The following is a 21183-nucleotide window of genomic DNA, read 5'->3' as shown; positions in this document are numbered from 1 at the left end:
TTGAAGGACGGTGTTTAGGTTGAAGAGTCAATGAGAGTGCGCGCCTTTCACGAGAGGAAAATGGAAAATATTATAAAGATCTCTGCTGTGCAACAGCACACTCCTTACGAATTGTGCTGAATAGAGAACTTTTCCACCTGCGTAAGATGGCATATACAGCATAAGATGCTTTTTTTTTTAATCAATCAGCATGCATGTGAACAACCCACCGCACTGCTATGTACGGCAGTATACTGTACAGTTCATGGCATAAATCTAATCATTCACACCTGAAGAATGGGTACTAAATCACACCACAAAGATGAATTGGTGACAGCTGGTCATTAATAAACAGTATGTAATATTCAGTATGTTCATTTAACTGCTCATTAGTTTGTTTACATTTATATGTTACATTTAAAAGCTTTTAAAAACCTCATAAAATAAATACATTTAAGTGTTTTTTTAAATAATGTTTGTTAACACTTCACTTAAAGCCTTTATCTTTAATGCATTTTAAAGGTATCCACAAAGTACATTATAATGCATTACAGTGCCTTGCGAAAGTATTCGGCCCCCTTGAACTTTGCGACCTTTTGCCACATTTCAGGCTTCAAACATACAGATTTAAATCTGGCCTTCATGGAAGAGTGGCAAGAAGAAAGCCATTTCTTAAAGATATCCATAAAAAGTGTCGTTTAAAGTTTGTAACAAGCCACCTGGGAAACACACCAAACATGTGGAAGAAGGTGCTCTGGTCAGATGAAACCAAAATTGAACATTTGGCAACAATGCAAAACGTTATGTCTGGCGTGGAAGCCACACAGCTCATCCCCCTGAACACACCATCCCCACTGTCAAACATGGTGGTGGCAGCATCATGGTTTGGGCCTGCTTTTCTTCAGCAGGGACAGGGAAGATGGTTCAGATTGATGGGAAGATGGATGCAGCCAAATACAGGACCATTCTGGAAGAAAAAGACCTGCAAAAGACCTGAGACTGACGGAGATTTGTCTTCCAACAAGACAATGATCCAAAGCATAAAGCAAAATCTACAATGGAATGGTTCAAAAATAAACATATCCAGGTGTTAGAATGGCCAAGTCAAAGTCCAAACCTGAATCCAATCGAGAATCTGTGGAAAGAACTGAAAACTGCTGTTCACAAACACTCTCCATCCAACCTCACTGAGCTCGAGCTGTTCTGCAATGAGGAATGGGCAAAAATTTCAGTCTCTCGATGTGCAAAACTGATAGAGACATACCCCAAGCGACTTACAGCTGTAATCGCAGCAAAAGGTGGCGCTACAACGTATTAACTTAAGGGCGAATTTGCACGCCTAATTTTTCAGTTTTTGATTTGTTTAAAAAGTTTGAAATATCCAATAAATTTCGTTCCACTTCATGATTGTGTCCCACTTGTTGTTGATTCTTCACAAAAAATTACAGTTTTATATCTTTATTTTTGAAGCCTGAAATGTGGCAAAAGGTCGCAAAGTTCAAGGGGGCCGAATACTTTCGCAAGGCACTGTATATATTTTCATGAATAATTGTAACCACAGTTAAAATGCATTATAATATTCACAGATTTCGTTACATCTGAAGTTGTGTCTGTCGTGTTTTAATGCACTATACTTTATAAAGGTGTATTATAATGTGTTCTATTTGTGGTTGCAATTATTGATGAGATATAAGACGCATTACAAAAGTATAAAATACTTTTATAATGCATTATACATAGTGTTACCGGATGTTTATTTATTTTAGTATATATTTGTCATTTATAAAAAAAATACAGTTTAAATGTAAACATTAGTAAATAACAAGTATTTCTTAATAAAAATCTACACTACTGTTTAAAAGTTTGGGATACTTTTATGTTTCTTTGTCATTGCAAAGTTACTTATAGTTAGTAGAATGTCTAAAGTGGACCATCAAAATAGTGTTGCCAAAAAGCTTACCGTCCCCAAACTTTCAAACAATAGTGTGTAAATAAAAGTTTAATGAGGTTTCTGACTATTATAATATACATCAAACCTACATTTTTAAGGTTAGTTCACCAAAAAATGAAAATTTCTGTCATTAATTGCTCACCCTCGTGTCATTCCAAACTCGTAAGTCCTTCGTTCATCTTTGGAACACAAATTAAGATATTTTTTATGAAATCCGAGCGTTTTCTGACCCCTCTATAGATTGCAATCACATGAACAGCATCGGCCAATGGTAAGCCGGCTTTCTGGAAGTGCCGCTACGTCAGCAGCGCAAGAGTCTGACAAAAGTCCCGTTCACACCGCCAGCGACACGCAGCGACAAAGCGACATGATCCCATTCATTTCAATGGAGCGTTGGCGACTTCCAGCGACACGAGCGGCAGTGACCGTTGGCGACAGAATGTGGGTGTGTCAAGCGACACGAGACACGCGACAAAAGTTCAGAAATTTCAACTTTATGCAAACGAGAAGCGACAACCAATAGGAGTGAAGTCAGTGGAGTGCACGTGATCCGTCTGCTTTACTGCTGCTACTGCGGTGTCCGAAGGAGTTGTTGATATTAGCTTTTAGCAAGTCCCCTGTTCTTTATGATATGTCTCTGTGTAACTTACATACAGAGATACATTTTAAAAAAATGATGCATGGAAAAACGTGTCTGGGATTGTGGGGATATAAAGTAAGTTTTGACTAAACTATATGCAATATGGTCTACCTATTACAGTACAGTGTGTATGTATTCTAATAACTTGCTCTGTTCTGCAAAACACTAGTAATAAAAACGGTACTATTTAATGACGTTTATATGCAACCCGAATCTCTGGCGCTGGCGACATGCAGTGACAAAATCGCTGGCGGTGGGAACGGGGCTAAAGGCTTGAAGAAACTGTTGAATAAAGTAGTTATTTTTGTTTGTTTTTTTGAGCACAAATAGGACTCATAAAATTAAGGTTTAACCACTGTAGTCACATGGACTATTTTAACCATGCATTTACTTCCTTTCTTGGCCTTGAAAGTGGTAATTAAATTGCTGTCTATAGGGGAGTCAGAAAGCTTTCATTAAAAATATCATAATTTATGTTCCGAAGATGAACGGAGGTCTTACAGGTTTGGAACGACATGAGAGTGAGTAATCGATTTTCATGTTTTGGTGAACTAGCCTATTAAGTTCAACCAAAAATGAACTCTATCACCTGCCTCTCTTTTTGTGTTCACCAGTAATAAAATTATACAGGTTTGAAACGAGGGCAAGTAAATAATCGAACTGTACCTTATAGTAATGATGTTTGATGATATTATTAATGAAGGTTATTATAATGTGATGCATTATGAGACATTTAAAGAATGTGTTTCCCCTATATATGAACCACGATATAAAGATGAATATCTGCTATTTTAATTGGTTACAGTAAATTCTCCAGCTAATATCCACATCTGGCAGGAAAGAACATGACGTCCTGTCATTTTGTGAATGAGAAATAATGCCTGGAATGTGTTGTGCTGATGTTCATTCAGTCACAGGTGACAGATAGAAAACAGGGGCCAAACTGGCAGTGTATGGTCACAAGATAAATTTGTAGTCAGCCGGTATGGATTTGCTGACTCACATAATATGAGTCATACTGTATGTATTCTGTTAAAAATGGATCACCTCCTTCCGCTCCTTCCAAGACATGTAGCACAATTAATAAATACTTCCTGTTACAAATAGCCTTGCAGTTCTGGTATATGACGTTACCTACCTTAGAGTAGGTGAAATAATGATGCCATGAAAACGTCTTTGAATTTATTTGGGCTTTTTCAGCATATGCAATTATATGATTGATACATTTTTTCCTTAATTGACAGCTCTATTTAAGGTCATACTTGGGAACCTAGTATTTTGTGATGTGGAAAAAATGTTGGACCGAAGCCACTAAATGAGGACATAAACTCATGTCTTCACTACAACCGACCAAAAAAAGTTTGTTAGGTACATTAGAATACTTTTCAATGTAAAAAATAAAATAAATATACTGCTTATTAAAACATTATTTTTAAGGAATATCACACATCACATACATTTTGTCCATGCAACAAACAGTAAACCTATGTCGTGCGCCCTTTCGACAATTTAATAAATCAGTTAATTAGATATATTAAAATAGATAACACAAAACATCACAAGGTTTTAGTCCCAAGAGGATTTTATTTTATTTTTATTTATATATATTTTTAAATGAAAACATGGATGTAAAGGTGTTTTTATTTTGAAGTAAATGTGTGCTGTGCTGTGTCACATACTACATATGCTATATATTAGGCATCGTCAAAAAGCGGACTCCGGCCTGGTTCCGGACCCTGGCTTGATGACGAGGCATGACAACAGTAACCCCATTTTACCGTTTTTACAGTTTAAAGTGAACAGCGTGTCAAAACACCAGAGCGAATCACACCACAAGCGCTCAGGGTCATTTATGTTAATGATCTTTCTGCGCTATTTCCTTTAATATTTTTACCAAGAGCCAAATGAGCTTCATTCGAGCCATTTCCATGCAGTGCACGTTGCTTCTCTCTCCCCTTAAAGATGCTAAAGCACCACATTAAAGGGATAGTTCATCCAAAAATGAAAGTTCTGTCATTTACTCAACCTCAAGTTGTTCCAAACCTCTACACGTTTCTTGAACACACAAGACGATACTTTTAAGAATGTTGGCAATCAGAAAAATTGACTACCATTGTTTTTTTCCTACTATGGAAGTCAGTGGGTGCTGTCTGGTTACCAACGTTCTTCAAAATATCTTCCTATAAATAACTTGAGGGTGAGCAAATGATTTTGAAATCTTTTTTGGTGAACTATCCCTTTAAGAGTTGCAGATGATGATGATATTTTAACAACAGTAGCAGAAACATGGTAAGCAGTAAAATAGACTGCTACTTTCGCTAAAACATGGCAGAAAACTAGAATGCAGCAAATGTAGTTCATTTTATCTGCAGTGTTTGGAGTAATGCGCTTCTTAAAAAAAATATCCTCCCTATTACACATTGCTGCCGCCATTTAAAATAGTTTTGTTTTTAATGTCAAAGCAGTTATATTTTGTTTAGTTTCTTTATTAAGTTAATTTAGAAAAAAAAATGTTTGGAGCCTTTTTTTGGCCGATGATTTGACAGTGATTTAACACAGGCTACTATCACCACCACCACCACCACAGTAAAAAGGCATTTTGAAGTAGAGGTTAGGCTTGCGCTTGCAAACGAATGAAGTGACCAGGTGTGAAAAAGATATAACTCTCCCAGCTGCACCAAAGGAACGCTCACTGCTGCTGCTGCTCGACACTAAACACAGCTGGATTTGAAGGCCTGTTGCTCTGTTGATTATAATAAATAGGTCTTAAAATTATGTTTATTGTGTTTGACTGTTCAGTAATGTTCATATTTACATTTAAAAAGAAGACATAAAAGTAACTTAAAAGTTACTTTCCCTAGGAACTAATTACTTTTGATATACAGTAATTGGTAAAGTAATTCAATTACTTTTAAAAGAAGTAACTAGTAACTGTAACTAATTACTAATTTTTAGTAACTTGCCCAACACTGTTTATTTGTCATGCATATATGACTCAAATTCAAAATATTCAAATCAGGTTTTGGACTAGACTTTTTTTCTTTAAATTATAACATTGTCAATCAGCATGTTAAGAGCATTTCATTTTCAACTATGTTATAATTGGGAGAAATATTTGTAGATGGCAAGGAAAGACTAGTTAGCTTTGTTTGAGTTAATACAATGAAAAAAATTAGAGATTTCGACAACCTTTATGAAAATATTATTAAAAGATTTTAGAAGCATATTGGGTAATTGTGTGTTTTATTTCTGATGACAGTGAAACATGCCAAATAGTGTTATTTTCATGATTTATCACATTTTTTATGTAGTTTCTATTTATTAAACAAATTTCCTTCATTGTATCAACTCAAATTTTTTATTTCAATAAACTCAAAATTTTAAGGCAACCAGGTTACTTACTTATTTAAGTTAAACCAACAAAAACCAACACATTTTTTTTTAAAGTGTAATAAGGGTGTTTAAATTATTATGTACATATTTTAGATAGTTTAGACTATTTTTAAAAAAATATAAAAATGATGGAAAACCCTGAGACCCAGTATCTTTTCTGTCACATGGCCTTTTGCCTTACATGTGTATTTGAATGTAAACATAATAATAGCTTGATAAAACATCTGATATTACCTTTTAATATTCATATCTAATGGACTAAACTGATTAAATATTTTATTTTTTAATACAGAAAAGTTCTCAGATGCCTCAGCTTTGACTCTGAGGGCTAAATATCCTCTAGCTAGGAAACATAAAGACTGGACTCTTTAATTGAATTGGAACTTAAATTGAATACACCTGCTATACATATACTATGCTAATGTGTAGCTTTAAATTACACCACTATAGAAAGCTCCACATATATCATAATTATATACTGTAGTATAGCATAATTACATTTACAATGAACTGTGAGCAGAGAACAAATGCACACACATCCACATTCATTGACACACACACACACACACACACACACACACACACACACACACACACACACACACACACACACACACACACACACACACACACACACACACACACACACACACACACACACACACACACACTTTGGGTTTTTGTGTAGACGTAATGATTTTTGTACTATACAACCATTACATTATATCCCTTAACCCTATTCCACCTGGAAAACATTCTGCATTTTTATATTTTATATAAAATAATATTTTTTATAAAACATTTAGAATAATTTAAATGCTGTTTTCCCATGGAGACCAAAATATTGCCCCCCAACATCAGGTTTTACTCTCAATGTGGGAACATTAGGTTTATCTGGACCACACACACACTTCAGTTCCACACTGTCTCCAGGACACCTGCACTAACCACATAGTTGTCTGGGTTGGCGCTGAGCGAGTCCAGTCCATATACAGACTCAAAAATGCCCATCTTCGCATTCCTCACCATCTCACTAATCTGAAATCAATACACAACAGACCCAATCTGTGTGTCTCCCTGCCAGACAGCACGTTCCCAGCAGCTTCAACCTAGCAGTGATGATATAAAGAGGCTTTTCTGGAAGATCCAGACAAGGGTAGAACGGAGAGAGCTTTTCTTATTATATAAACATGCTCAAACGCTGCCGTCTCAGGTCTTGGGAATGCTCTGGAGTGGTTTGATAAGCCTGATTGGCCCCATGTGTCCTTTTAAACAGCTGCACCTTGCTTTTCTACTGATTGGGCCTCTTCTGTTCCCTGTCAAAGATTGTGCTATAGTATGTATATATATGTATATATGTGTGCGCGTGTGTTGACTTTTGCAAAACATCGAGTAGGCGTACTTTTGCGGAGAAGTATTTTTCTGTTGCTCTTATGGACAACTATAGCTGTATTCGTTAACTAATAAGTCCACACCAGGCAATAAAATCAATGCAAAAATCAAATACTTTACATACATAACTGGGAGATTAAATTAGTATAGTGACAGCAGTGTTGCATAAATAATTACTCATAGAATAAATTGAATATTTGTACTTTTGACAATGCATTTGTTGCACCGCATGGTTATTTAAATAAACTGTTTAAACAAATTGATAAATGAATTAAATCTAAAATATGTATATCTAAATATTTGCCTGACATCTAGAAGTTGGGGTTAAAAGTTCATGGACATGTAATTTGTCAACTACCCAATTATAGACGTTAGAAAATGGAGGCTTTCGCTTAAAACCTTTTCCTCTGCCTTCATTAGTTTGGCTCATTTACTTTGGCCTTTAGATTTGTAATCACCTTGCGGTGAGTGGCTGTCTGGTGATGGCAGGTTATGTGAGCAGCCGATTGGGCTTAATGTAAATTAACTTTCAGAGCAGAAAAGGAGTTTACTAATGCATATAAATACACCCGTTGCAGCTATAACATCTTCAACTCTTCTGGGAAGGCTTTCCACAAGGTTTAGGAGTGTGTTTATGGGAATCTTTGACCATTCTTCTAGAAGTGCATTTGTGAGGTCAGGTACTGATTTTGGACGAGAAGGCCTGACTCACAGTCTCCGCTCGAATTCATCCCAAAGGTGTTCTATCAGGTTGCGATCACTCTGTGCAGGCCAGTCAAGTTCCTCCACACCAAACTCACTGCGTAGTCATGTTGGAACAGGAAGGGCCATCACCAAACTGTTCCAACAAAATTGGGAGCGTGAAATTGTCCAAAATGTCTTGGTATGCTGAAGCATTAAGAGTTCCTTTCCCTAGAACTAAGGGACCAAGCCCAACTCTTGAAAAACCCCACACCATAATTCCCCCTCCACCAAACTTTACACTTGGCACAATGCAGTAAGGTGAGTACCATTCTCCTGGCAACTGCCAAACCCAGACTGACAGACAGAGAAGCATGATTTGTCACTTCAGAGAACACGTCTCCACTGCTCTAGAGTCCAGTGGCGGTGTGCTTTACACCACTGCATCCATCACTTTGCATTGCACTTGGTGATGTATGGCTTCGATGCAGCTGATCAGCCATGGAAACCCATTCCATGAAGCTCTCTACACACTGTTCTTGAGCTAATCTGAAGGCCACATGAAGTTTGGAGGTCTGTAGCTATTGACACTGCAGAAAGTTGGGGACTTAAGTGCACTGTGTGCCTCAGCATGCGCTGTTTATAAAATTCACATGAAGCAGACTGATTTTGTCATAGTCTGGACTCTGGAGCAAGGTTTACATAGGGTATGATGAAAACACACTGGTCAGCCTGAAATCTGTCCCAATGGCCTTTAATTAGAGTGTACTGCAGTTCCATTTTTCACCACAGATTTACATTGGAAAGCTGTGGGGGCGCTGTAGAGCTAGGGAGGGCTTAGGCACCAGGGGTCTCATTTATAAAACTTTGCGTAGATTTCATCCTTAAAGTGTACGTACGTACAAAAGCTCGATTTTGCGTACGCACGAAAAAAATGCTGATTTATAAAACCATGTGTACGCCAGAAGCTGCGCAAAAATACCTTTATAAATCCCAGCTAGCAGAAGATTGTGCGTGCGTGCATCTCCACCCTGTCTCCTCCCGAAAATCACTGTGTATGGAGCTTACAACGCCTAGTTTTATTATGCATGACCTCCACGTGACACCATGTTTAACACTGTCAAAGGTACAAGATATTAAAAAATATTAATATACAAGACACAATAAATGCCATTTGTACCATACACAGTACATTGCTGACAATTATCGAATATCCTTTTTGCGTTTTAGAATAAATATTTCAAAATATCCATAAAAACTAAATTGTATAAAATACTTCTCAGATATTTTTAAAAAATAAAATAAAGTTTCATTTCTACGGGCAAAATGTTATTTTAATTCAAAATATTTAGTTAATTTTAAACCCTTCAACTCAAAAAACATTCTTACAGTTTTGCTAATAATGTGAACATATAGAATTTTTAGGCTATTTTAATTTAAACAGATAGGCTTACTTATTTATTGAAGCATAAATACAATCATCTGACTCAGAACGTCACTGACAAAGTATTTTTTTTAAAGGAAACATGCGAATATGAATTTTTTCTTCAAGTTGTATCCTTCAAATACAGTGGTATTTTTCATAATTTTGTGAAGATGTTTTTACACTCCATGTCTGTGCAGCTGTGGTTGTACAGTAAGCTGGTATATATTATTGGACCTATTCAAACCGGATAATGGACCGTTCAACCACCGAATCCTGCAGTGTCTGTGATATAGAAGTAAGTGTGCATCAATGATCATCATTCTCACTAAAAATATATAATGAATATTGTCATAACATGAGATCTGCAGTTTAGTTTAAAGACGAATTATTGGAATTAGCCTGTATTTAATCTTTGCTGTCATTAAAACAGCGTGTCACAGGAAACCTGATCAAAAGTAGCACCTCCATCTAAATTCATATCATTTTTATTTAAATTCTGACTCTATGTAATTTCAGTTCATATTTCACTTCGCTATTAATGAAACTAGAACAGTAATGTAAATGTATATATCAAAATGAAAACAGAGTTTTAAATTGTTCTTCATTACTTTTCTCACTCTAGTAAAAGAGTTTGTACGCATGGGTCAGAGTTTGCGTGCAGGTGCGCACATGTTCCCGTCAAGTTTGTTTTTATAAATCACAACTTATGTGTCAGAAGTAGCATACGCCTCTTTCAGGGCCTGTTTTGTGAATATGCAACGGTTATAAATGAGACCCCAGTTGCCCACCTAAGCAATGCGCTAAATTTGAATAAATCCTGCTCACTTTTTAACTTAAAATAGTATGAAACAAAAAATAACAAAATAAATAATTGTTGCAGAAAGCTGAACAATATATTATTGATCCAGTTTATTTAGAGGTCTATGTTTTGGATGAATATTTTGGTGGTACACTTGACTTTACAGACAATTTGTTCAGTTCATACACAACTGTACACATTGTAATTATACTGTTTAGATCAGTTTGCTTTAGAGCCACTAACATCTCAGTTATTCACAATATGTTTATAATCGGCAGCCATTACTATTGAGGTTTCCATAGATATATAGTTTACATCTAGTTTTTTAATTTGTAAAACAGTGCAATGCAGGGCCATAACCCCCATAGATAAACATAGTGACATAAATTCTCTACTTTTTTTCTGTACTTTTTTATTTCTCTACTCTGATTGTTTTTTAATTCTTATTTGCAAAAAAGTTTAAAATGTAGAATGTGCTTTTCTACTGATTGGGCCACTTCTATTTTGTGTGTGTGTGTGTGTGTGTGTGTGCGCGCGTGTGCACGCGCACGCGCGTGTGTGTGTGTGTGTGTGTTGGTTGCAAGTGCCCATTTATGCTACAACTAGACTGAGCTGATGCAACATAGCCATGCAGCAAGTGGCACTGAGATGTCACGCTGTAAGTGCAGCAGTGGCATACACATCCTGCTCTTTATCCCATTTTACCAGCTACATCTTTCAATCTATGGAAGCTTGTTTCAGAACAAAAAATAAATAAAGGTTATTGAGTGTTTTCATCTCAACTGTTTTCACTTTTGTCTTGCAATTGTGAGTTTATATCCCACAAACTTTATATCTGAAAAAAGTTAAAAACAAGCAATTTTGAGGAACAGGTCAGAATTGAGTGTTGATATCTAACAATTCTGACTTTCCCATTTATCTTACAATCATGAGTTATAAAATATGAATTGTGAGATATAAACTCAATATTATATTTTTTTTTTATACAAGTCGCTATTGCCTATTACATTTTTATTACATGTCCGAAACAAGCTTCCATAGTCTGACAGAACATTAAATCTATATTTGAATACAAAATGTTAAAATCATTAAAATATCTAACATTTACACGATAGATACAACAGGTTAAATTACTTTAAATGTACGTTTAAAATACTCTCACAGTGCTATACTCTAGTTTCTGCTCTTCATCCTCTAGTCTAGAGCTGCCGTGTAAGTCAGGCCGGTGTGACGTCTTGCTTTAATGTCAAGCCAATGACAAATCGTCTGTGTCCCACCAGGTTAGATCAGTGTACTGCTGCCTCTTGCAGGAGTTGTGTGTATGTACACCTGTGTGTGAGTGTGTGTGTGTGTGTACGTGACAGCTGTGGTCTAACCCGAAGCCCTGGCGCTGCAGTAACCGTTGAGCATACAACAAATATGCTTGTTTGCCATCCCAACCGATAATTCCCTTTTTCTTTTTCTTGTTTGTCGCCCCAAGCTGAAACCGGGTCAGAACTATAAGGAACAGATCTGCAGTATAATTGCACTTTTCTAAAGGCTGGCTTGTTTCAAGTGAGGTACGAAAGGCTAGTTTGGCTTCTGTCATTTCATAGGAACTAATGAAGAAGAATCGAGAGGTTGTCACTTTGTTTTCTTCTCTGGTCGTTGTTAGTTTGAGCCCCTGCGGTGGGAACTGATGCTGTCGGCCAATTGGCTGTTTGCAGTCAAAATTGAGGAGTCAAACACAGCGGTACTTCTGTTGATGTTATTATTTAGAATAAATGTAACGCCATGCCAGTGGTTGAAAATAAAATCTTTTCTGTGCATGTTTCTCCATTAATGACACAAAGAGGAGATCATTGTCTCATTCTAATTTTAGATAGTCATTCTGTTATGTGATGTTTTATTCACATATATATATATATATATTTTTTTTTAAATATTTCTATTTAGCTTCAACTTATTTTAGGGAGTTGCCTAGGTAACAGTTAAAAATGTAACCATTTTCATGTAATAACTTTTGATTAACTACAAGTAATATATATATATATATATATATATATATATATATATATATATATATATATATATATATATATATATATATATATATATATATATATATATATTCTCTATACAAGAGGTGATTGTCCTGACCTAGACTGATCTCATGAAATGGCGTATATATGACACGCCAATTCGTATGCCATTTTGGCGTGCTATCAAGAAACATAATCATTTTTTAGCGTGTTTATCAACGCCGTTACATTCTATCCCCCTAGACTGCTCCTACACCTAAACCTACCTATCACACACACACGCACACAAACACAGCCTCTAAACCTACCCATCACAAGAAACATTCTGCATTTTTATATTTTCAAAAAAACATAATTTAGTATGTTTATGAATCCATTTACATTGTGGACACACACACATAATGGTTCGTTTCGGCATAGACATTCACACAGAATCACACAGCATAGACTAGTGTTGTAGTACTCGAGATCGGTCTTGGTCTCGAGACCGGTCTCGTATAATTTATATAATATATATGTTTACACGATACACCTGCACAATAACATTTCCACAATGTAAATGAAAAATATACATATGTAAAATAATTTGCCTAAGCAGCATACTAATGCATATCTGGATGCCACATATTCCACCTCCTGTTATTCATATTAATTTAAGACATAATGGACTGTTTGAGATTAAAGGGTTAGTTCACCCAAAAATGAAATTTCTTTCATTAAGGACTCACCCCAATATCATTCCACACCCGTAAGACCTCCGTTCATCCTCGGAACACAGTTTTAGATATTTTTGATTTAGTCCGAGGGCTTTCTGTCCTTTGAATATAAGTGTATGCCCACTTGCTGTCCATGTCCGGAAGGTAATGAAAAAAAACATCATCAAAGTAGTCCATATGTGACATCAGTTGGTTAGTTAGACTCTTTTGAAGTGTTGACAATACATTTGGGTCCAGAAATAACAAAAAAAAATACGACTTTATTCAGCATTGTCTTCTTTTCTGTGTTCCTCAAATAAAGAATCAAACGGTCATGACTCAAGATTCGGATCGCGTGTCAAACTGGCAAACTGCTGAAATCACATGACATTGGCGATATGAATCACGAATCAATCTGCTGATTCACGACCGTTTCATTCTTTATTTGAGGCTTGAAAACAAATGCAGAAGAGAAAACAATGCTGAATAGTCATATTTATTTTAATACCTCATCGAGATTAGCATTTTTACGGAACTTTGAGTTTTAAAATGGGCACGAGTGCTTTTCACAAAACAAACAGGCCCTCTGTCAGTGTCAGTTTGGTGTTTCTGTTCACCATAGACCGTAAACAATATGGACACGTCGTCTTCAATGCCTCCCACTGACGAAAAGTTAAGTGTTATTTGCTTCTAGAAGAAAAAGATGAATTCCCACATATCTGCAATGCCTTTTAATTATTTATTCAACACTTCTCTTATGGTACATTTACAATTAATGCATTATTGTATAAATTAATTGCATGATTTAAACAATTAATCATGTATTAATTGTATAATTCCAATTAAAGTAATTATACAATTAATACATGATTGTAAAATGTCTCTTATGGTACATATTACAATCATGTATATTCCATATTTTATCAAAAGTGTGGGGACTTAGACCTGTCTTGGTCTCGACCCTTCAAAGTCTTGGTCTCGGTTTAGGTGGTCTTGACTACAACACTAGCGTAGACATACACACGGAATCACACGCCATAGACATACACGCGGATAGCTCAAAATGCATACAGATAACACGCCACTTGGCTTTAGAAAGTGGCGTGTGTGTTTACACAAAGTTATGATGTCACGTTGCCTGACCAGTTTGGTTTTTCCAGCTCGCAAGCTAATGGAGAGTATAGCTAGACACCCTGACTGCAAATTATATTTGCTGCCGCTAGTTTGACAACAGTTTTATGATAAACATGTTCAGCAACCAACAGTAATATCAAGTGATTGACATTTTTTTATGAAATTTCACCATTTTCAATTGAAAACATAACATTATTTATGTAAATCAAAACCGAATTTGACGTGACAAGAAACATTTTTACATATTAGGACAAATCAAATACTAAGACTTTTTTTTTATTTTTTTAATGTAATAATTATTGAATATATGCATATCTTATCTATTATATATATATATATATATATATATATATATATATATATATATATATATATATATATATATATATATATATATATATATATATATATATATATTATAGAGGTTATGAAAATAATTGTTGTGCTTATGTAAATAATGATTATTATTTTTTTCATGTAATACTGCTGTATTTTTGTTTGTTGAAAAGAATAATGGATTCCTACTGCAGACTACAGTCACGTAGTTTCATTATGGTTTGAGTCAGTATTTGATAAAGATAGTTTCCTGGTTGTTCAGGTACACGGTATTGCCTTTGTTATAAGAAAGTGATACAGCTTGTAGACTCTAGACATTGCAAATATTGAGGTTTTGGTGAGTGTATGTGTGTTATTATCCAAGTCTGTTTATCTGGCCGTTGCTTCATTTCCTCCATCCTGTAGAGCTCACTGGCAGCTCAGATCATCTGTGGCACGGTACCCTGACTGCAATTTCCTAAGGTGATGGAAGCGCACATGTGGATGCTGTCTGTTGGCAGGTCGCTGGGGCCACAGAGGCATAACATGTTTACCGAGCATGCAGGACAAGTGGCGCTCCGACTGCCCTTGGGTTCATACTGGCTCCCGCAAATCCGCTTACATCAAGTGTGTGACATCTGGATGAGAGGACACCTTCTGTGCTGTCCGAATCATGTACCAGAGCGAGAGTGTTCTGTTCTGCTACAGGATCCCTCAATGCAGAGGTTAGATTCAACCCTTCTCGGAAACACTAACCTGTGATTTTCAGGAAAACCCATTCAGATGAGGAGGGTTGGAACTAAACTCCATTTGATCTCCAGTGCTGCACCGAGTTCACGCAGTTTAAGATGCAGACACTTCAGGATTTACGCATGAGGAATTATGTCAGATTATGCAGCAAATATGGACAACAGGACATGATATCAATGTCTAGGGCAGGGTTATTGTAGTTAACAAAAAACAAAAAAAACATTTACAATTCTTAAATTAAATCAACCGTTAAATAGATTTAAATTAAATATACAAAAATGTAAACTTATATTATTTAAGCTATTTGCTTAAAATAATTAAAACTGAAATGAAAATGAATCAGAACTATAGACATAAAAAAAATATATATATATCCTACAATAAAGATATTAAAAACCTACAAAAACTAAACCTTCAACTAAATTTAAAAGGAATCTAAAACAATTATTAAAATAAACGTATTCAAAATATTAATAAAAACGAAAATCGTATATCACTGATATATTTACTCTATGCTCACCAAGGCTGCATTTGTTTGATCAAAAGTACAGTAATATTACCGTTTATTATTACCATTTAACTAACCGTTTTCTATTTGAATATAGCTTAAGTTATTTATTCCTGTGATGCAAAGCTGAATTTGCAGCTTCATTACTCCAGTCTTCAGTCTTACGATCCTTCAGAAATCATTGTAATATGAAACGTTTATCGACGTTGAAAACCGCTGTGCTGCTTAATAATTTTTTGTAGAAATAGTTTTTTTCTTCAGGATTTTGTGATGAATAAAAAGTTCAAAAGAACCGCATATATTCGTATTAATTTTTTTTCTAACATTATAAATGCCTTTACTTTTTATCAATTTAATGTGTCCTTGCTAAATAAAATATTACTACCTTTCTAACTATTTAACAGTAGTATAAATAAATACATGAATCATTTCACTTTCATCTTTAAAGATTCTATTATTCATGAGTCAAACTTTATATTGCTTATTGTCTATCAGATCTTAGGTGTAGAATATGACGTCATGTTAGAGATGTTTTACCTTAAGCAAAGCGGACATGTAAGATCAAGGATAATGAAATGAAGTAGAATATACATCAAATCAAAGTGTTTCACTCAAATATCTTCATATGTCTGCTGAATATCACCATATTAACAAACACTTTGTTGTCAGTATGTCATAACACATTACACAAGTTATACATGCAAAGAAATGTTCTAGCATTATTACAAAAAAAATCAAAACGTTCTTCATGCATGTATGTTCAAATGAAACATATGCCACTCTTTCAGGTCTTTTCGTTCTATAGATTTAAAATTAAAATGGCAGAATATGATTTTAAAGGTGCCCTAGAATGATTTGAAACAATATGTTAAATTGTTCTCTGATATCTACATAGAGGGTATGTGGCTTTTTTAAGTGCAAAAATTGTCCAGATACAGTTTTACAGGTCCATTTACAACCCTATAAATTGTCCCTAGGATGTAATGCTCTGTTTTTGCCTTATTTGGAAGAGTCATGAATATTAATGTTGAGCTCTGCTCTGATTGGCTTATTTCAACAGCTCACAGCTCACAGCAGTTCAGTTGTTCAGCGAAGTGGCTCGTGAGTCCAGGCATTTCAGCAATCTCCATTTGAGATGTTCTGCTTCAAGTGTCATTCAGTCTACATTTTAGACTTGAATTTTTTCGTCAACGATATTCTGAAATACAAATAGGCAAAATCATCATAGGAAACACCACTTCAGTTCTCAAAAATATAAATATATAACTTATATTTTTACAAAATGAATAGCCTTGTCAAATGACTATCTTTTAACTTATATGGTGGAAAAGGTGACGTTTGCTAGAAGGATCGAGTGAACGATCTGTAAGCAACATACCTACAGTTGTATTTTTTAATACAAAATAATATTACCCATTGTCATTAGACACACTATTTAGTTTTGTATGGTACGTGGTGTTTCCTATTGTTACTGTAAGCATGTTGCGTTATCTAGACAACATGTATCTCTAAGAAACTTTCAATTTAATCAGAAATGGTTTAGACAGTCAATAAGTGGATAAATCGCTACTTACTGCTTGCAGGAATACAGTTGGAATTGCCACTTTCTTCAGTTTAAGATGCTGAGTGAAGCTTGCTTGAAATGGACCGAGCAAACGAACGATTCTGAATTAAATTGTTGTGGAATCGGATTATGACTGCTGACATTTTTTATCTGTGGGAAGGGTAGAAAAGTCCTCACGCCCCCTGCACAGCCTGAAACATGACGTGTGTCCATGCGAGCAGCTTGTTTAACCTGCAGTCCCGATGATTACGCTCCGTCGGTTTCGCCTGACATTGCACATGTTTGGACAGATGCAAATGTTGGAGGCGTGCATATAAATGATCCCCAATGATTGCGTCACGGTTGGGTTTATGTTGATAAGCACTTACATAAGATAATTTAACTACATAAGATAAGATAACTTACATTAGAAGATTTTACATGGTGTTTGAGACTTCATGTCCATGAGTACTGAACCAAGAGATGTCCATGTACTGAACTCTTATTATTTCACTATAGCAAGGTTAATTCAATTTTTCATTCTAGGGCACCTTTAAAAGATGAGATATTTAGTTAACAAACATGGATGTTCTGTCGCTGTTCATTCACTTTCCAAACTCGTATGTTTTTTTGTTTCTTCTGTGGAACACAAAAGAAGATATTTTGAAGAATGTGCTGGTTGCTCTTTTCCATGAAATCTGGAAAAGCATCAAAAGGACCCAGAAGCCTTGTTTAGACTGCTATTCCAAATCTGATCATATTTAACAAGCAGAGGTGGGTAGTAACGAATTACATTTACTTCGTTACATTTACTTGAGTAAATTTTTTGGGTAACTTGTACTTTTAGAGTATATTTAAAAATGGGTACTTTTACTTTTACTCAAGTACATTTCTTGTGAAAAAACTGTACTTTTACTTCGTTACATTCGGTGGCGTTCCTCCGCTACTGTCAATGGTGATAATTAATTATATATTTTAAAATAAGTTATGACTTGTTCGCAAGTCTCGCGAAACGTTGGAGAGGCTGCTTCAGGTGGACGCATCCCCTGCCTAAAATTAGCGCGCGTTTAGTCAGAAGATGATGGCCGAAGCAGAGGGAGATGTGTGAGCTACGGCAGATCACCCGTACGTGGCCTCAAGTTCAGCCTGTTTTCAGTCCAAGATGTCAAAAAGAACAGTTTCATAATTTAATGCATGCTGTGTACACCAATATGAACTGACATCTCAGCATACAATAATTCCAGCTCCAACAGCGGTAAGAGTAACAATAATGCCTATATTTGAACACTATTAATGGTAATTTGGTAACTATGGGCACTTTTCCTTTATTGTAAAACTATTTCTCACACTGTCCGAGTGTTTTCCTCATATGCGCTCTTGTGCAAGCATTGACAAATCGTTTGAGTCCTCCGAACACACGTCCACAAACAAACGTTCACATCTGCACATTTACATATCTTTTTTTTTTTTCTCATAAAACGAGCAACCTCATTGGCAAAATGTACCTGTGGCAATGTTTTTGCGAACAACAAAATACGTACCAATACACACTGCAGGAATTCCAACAGAAATGAACACTATAGGCAGAAAAACTGCATTTTTTTAGTCTATGGTTTGTAAACTAAAACATTTTGAATTTTGCGTCACAGCTCCATGTTCTGCTTTTCTGATTCACCAGACTTGCTCGATAGGTCAGCTGATACAGATTTTTATTTGCAATGCGAAAAGCTTGAGAACGAACCCCATGACGAACGAGTCATGATAAGAGCTCAACGACGAGTTCTAAAATCAAGCTAAAAATACATGGACACAATCTTATTTTTGTCACATTTGCTTTTGTTAACACTTTCGGGTAGGTTTAGTGTGGGTGTACGTTAAAAACGCAACGTAACAAAACATGTCAGATTCACGCAAATCTGTTCTGGAAAAAAATAAGCTTTTAGCGCCACCCAGTGGACATTTCACTTTGAAACTGTCGCAATATGTACGTATTGGTACATATTTTGTGGTTTGCATAAACGTTGCCATAGGTACTGATGAGATCAGGCTAAAAACGAAACAAATTTGAGTAGCCTAATGTGACATCTTGCATTTATACACATATCCGGACAGACAACAGTCTGCAGTGTATATATACATTTAAAAATGGGACTGTATTTTTAAAAATGCATATACTTATAAAAATATAAGAACAAAGTATGTTTTAAAAAGTGCTGTGGTTAGCCCAGCACACCATTAATTTACACTATTTAACCATTAAACACACACACACACACACACACACACACACACACACACACACACACACACATATATATATATATATATATATATATATATATATATATATATATATATATATATATATATATATATATATATATATGGTGTGTGAAAGCTCTCTAAGTAGTCTGAAATTCAGGGTTTTTGGATCTTATCAATCAGATCGAAAGTAACTTGTAACTAAGTACTTGAGTAGTTATTTCATCTAATACTTTTTTACTCTTACTCAAGTAACTATTACGATTGTTACTTTTACTTTTACTTGAGTAAATATTTCCGTAAGTACTTGTACTTTTACTTGAGTAAAGATTTTGGCTACTCTACCCACCTCTGTTAACAAGTGTGAATATAAATCAGTTTCAAGCTACATTCAAATGTTGTTTGAAATTATTTAGAAACTGACACAGGGTGTATTTTATTTACATTATAAATATTTACATTACAAGCTTTATCTTAGTGTTTGGTCAAATATGTAACATCTGCACCAAATTGCATTTTTTTTTTTTTTGGCTCAGTTTGGGCCTGAGGTGTTTTTGTCCTCCTTGATTTTGAGCTCCATGTCATACTATATGAGCCATAAAAACCTTATATGTGATATGATACGCAACTAAAATACACACGCTATAGCCTACTATTATTTCATATGTCCGGCTTTACAGGGTTAAGCAGAGAAAATTTCATGTCCTCACCAATTTTTATACGACTGAACAGGACATTTTCATGTCCTCACTGTTCCTTTTTGCAAAATGTTATGGGGTGATATCGACGAAAAGCTGTATGAATCCAGTGGAAATAGTAGACACCTTTTGCATATTCTCAGTAATTACACTGATCAGGCATAACATGACCGTGAATAACACTGATTATTTCTTCATCACGGCACCTGTTATTGGGTGGGATATATTAGGCAGCAAGTGAATATTTCTAATCAAAACCAGCATGAACTTCTTGAGCAATCTGAGCTCCAGTAGCTCATCTGTTTGATCAGACCACACGGGCCAGCCTTCTCTCCCCATGTGCATCAATGAGCCTTGGCCGCCCATGACCCTGTGGCCGGTTCACCACTGTTCCTTCCTTGGACCACTTTTGATAGATACTGACCACTGCAGACCGGGAACACCCCACAAGAGCTGCAGTTCTGGAGATGCTCTGACACAGTCGTCTAGCCATCTCAATGTGGCCCTTGTCAAACTCACTCAAATCCTTATGCTGGCTTATTTATCCTGCTTTTAACACATCACCTGGAGGACAAAATGTTCACTTGCTGGCTAATATATCCCACCCACTAACAGGTGCCGTGACGAAGAGATAATCAGTGCCTGATTGGTATAATGATAATCATAATATATCTATTCTCAGCATGCTGCTTTGGGACACACTAATTATTATTTTGGACTGATAGTATCCTATGTGAATTAGGACACAGCACTGGAGCACGATTCAGCACTCCTGTTTTGCTCAAATGCATTTGATTTCTATAAACCTCAAATAATAATTCACCCAAATGAACCCTCCCACCTGTAAGATTAAATTATGAAGTGACAGTATTTCATGCAATACCTGTACATTCCTCAGAAGCGGCTGACTTGGTTTCTAAATAAGGTTTGTGTCATGCGCTCGGTGAGACAGTATTTGTTTGAGTCAGTGCTCTATATATACACGGGCTTGCTGTT

At 35.6% G+C, this 21183-nt stretch overlaps 1 protein-coding gene across 2 annotated transcripts in view; it reads left to right on the top strand.

Moving 5' to 3' along the window:
- The window catches only part of dok6 (docking protein 6), a 167252-nt gene that overhangs the window by 89997 nt on the left and 56072 nt on the right, over positions 1-21183 (top strand). The gene's annotated exons all lie outside the window — the stretch shown is intronic.

The sequence above is a fragment of the Pseudorasbora parva genome, chromosome 24 (assembly GCF_024679245.1).
Source record: "Pseudorasbora parva isolate DD20220531a chromosome 24, ASM2467924v1, whole genome shotgun sequence".
Classification (NCBI taxonomy): domain Eukaryota; kingdom Metazoa; phylum Chordata; class Actinopteri; order Cypriniformes; family Gobionidae; genus Pseudorasbora; species Pseudorasbora parva.
Note: the sequence above shows the minus strand (reverse complement) of the source record. Positions and strands in the feature narration are given on the sequence as shown.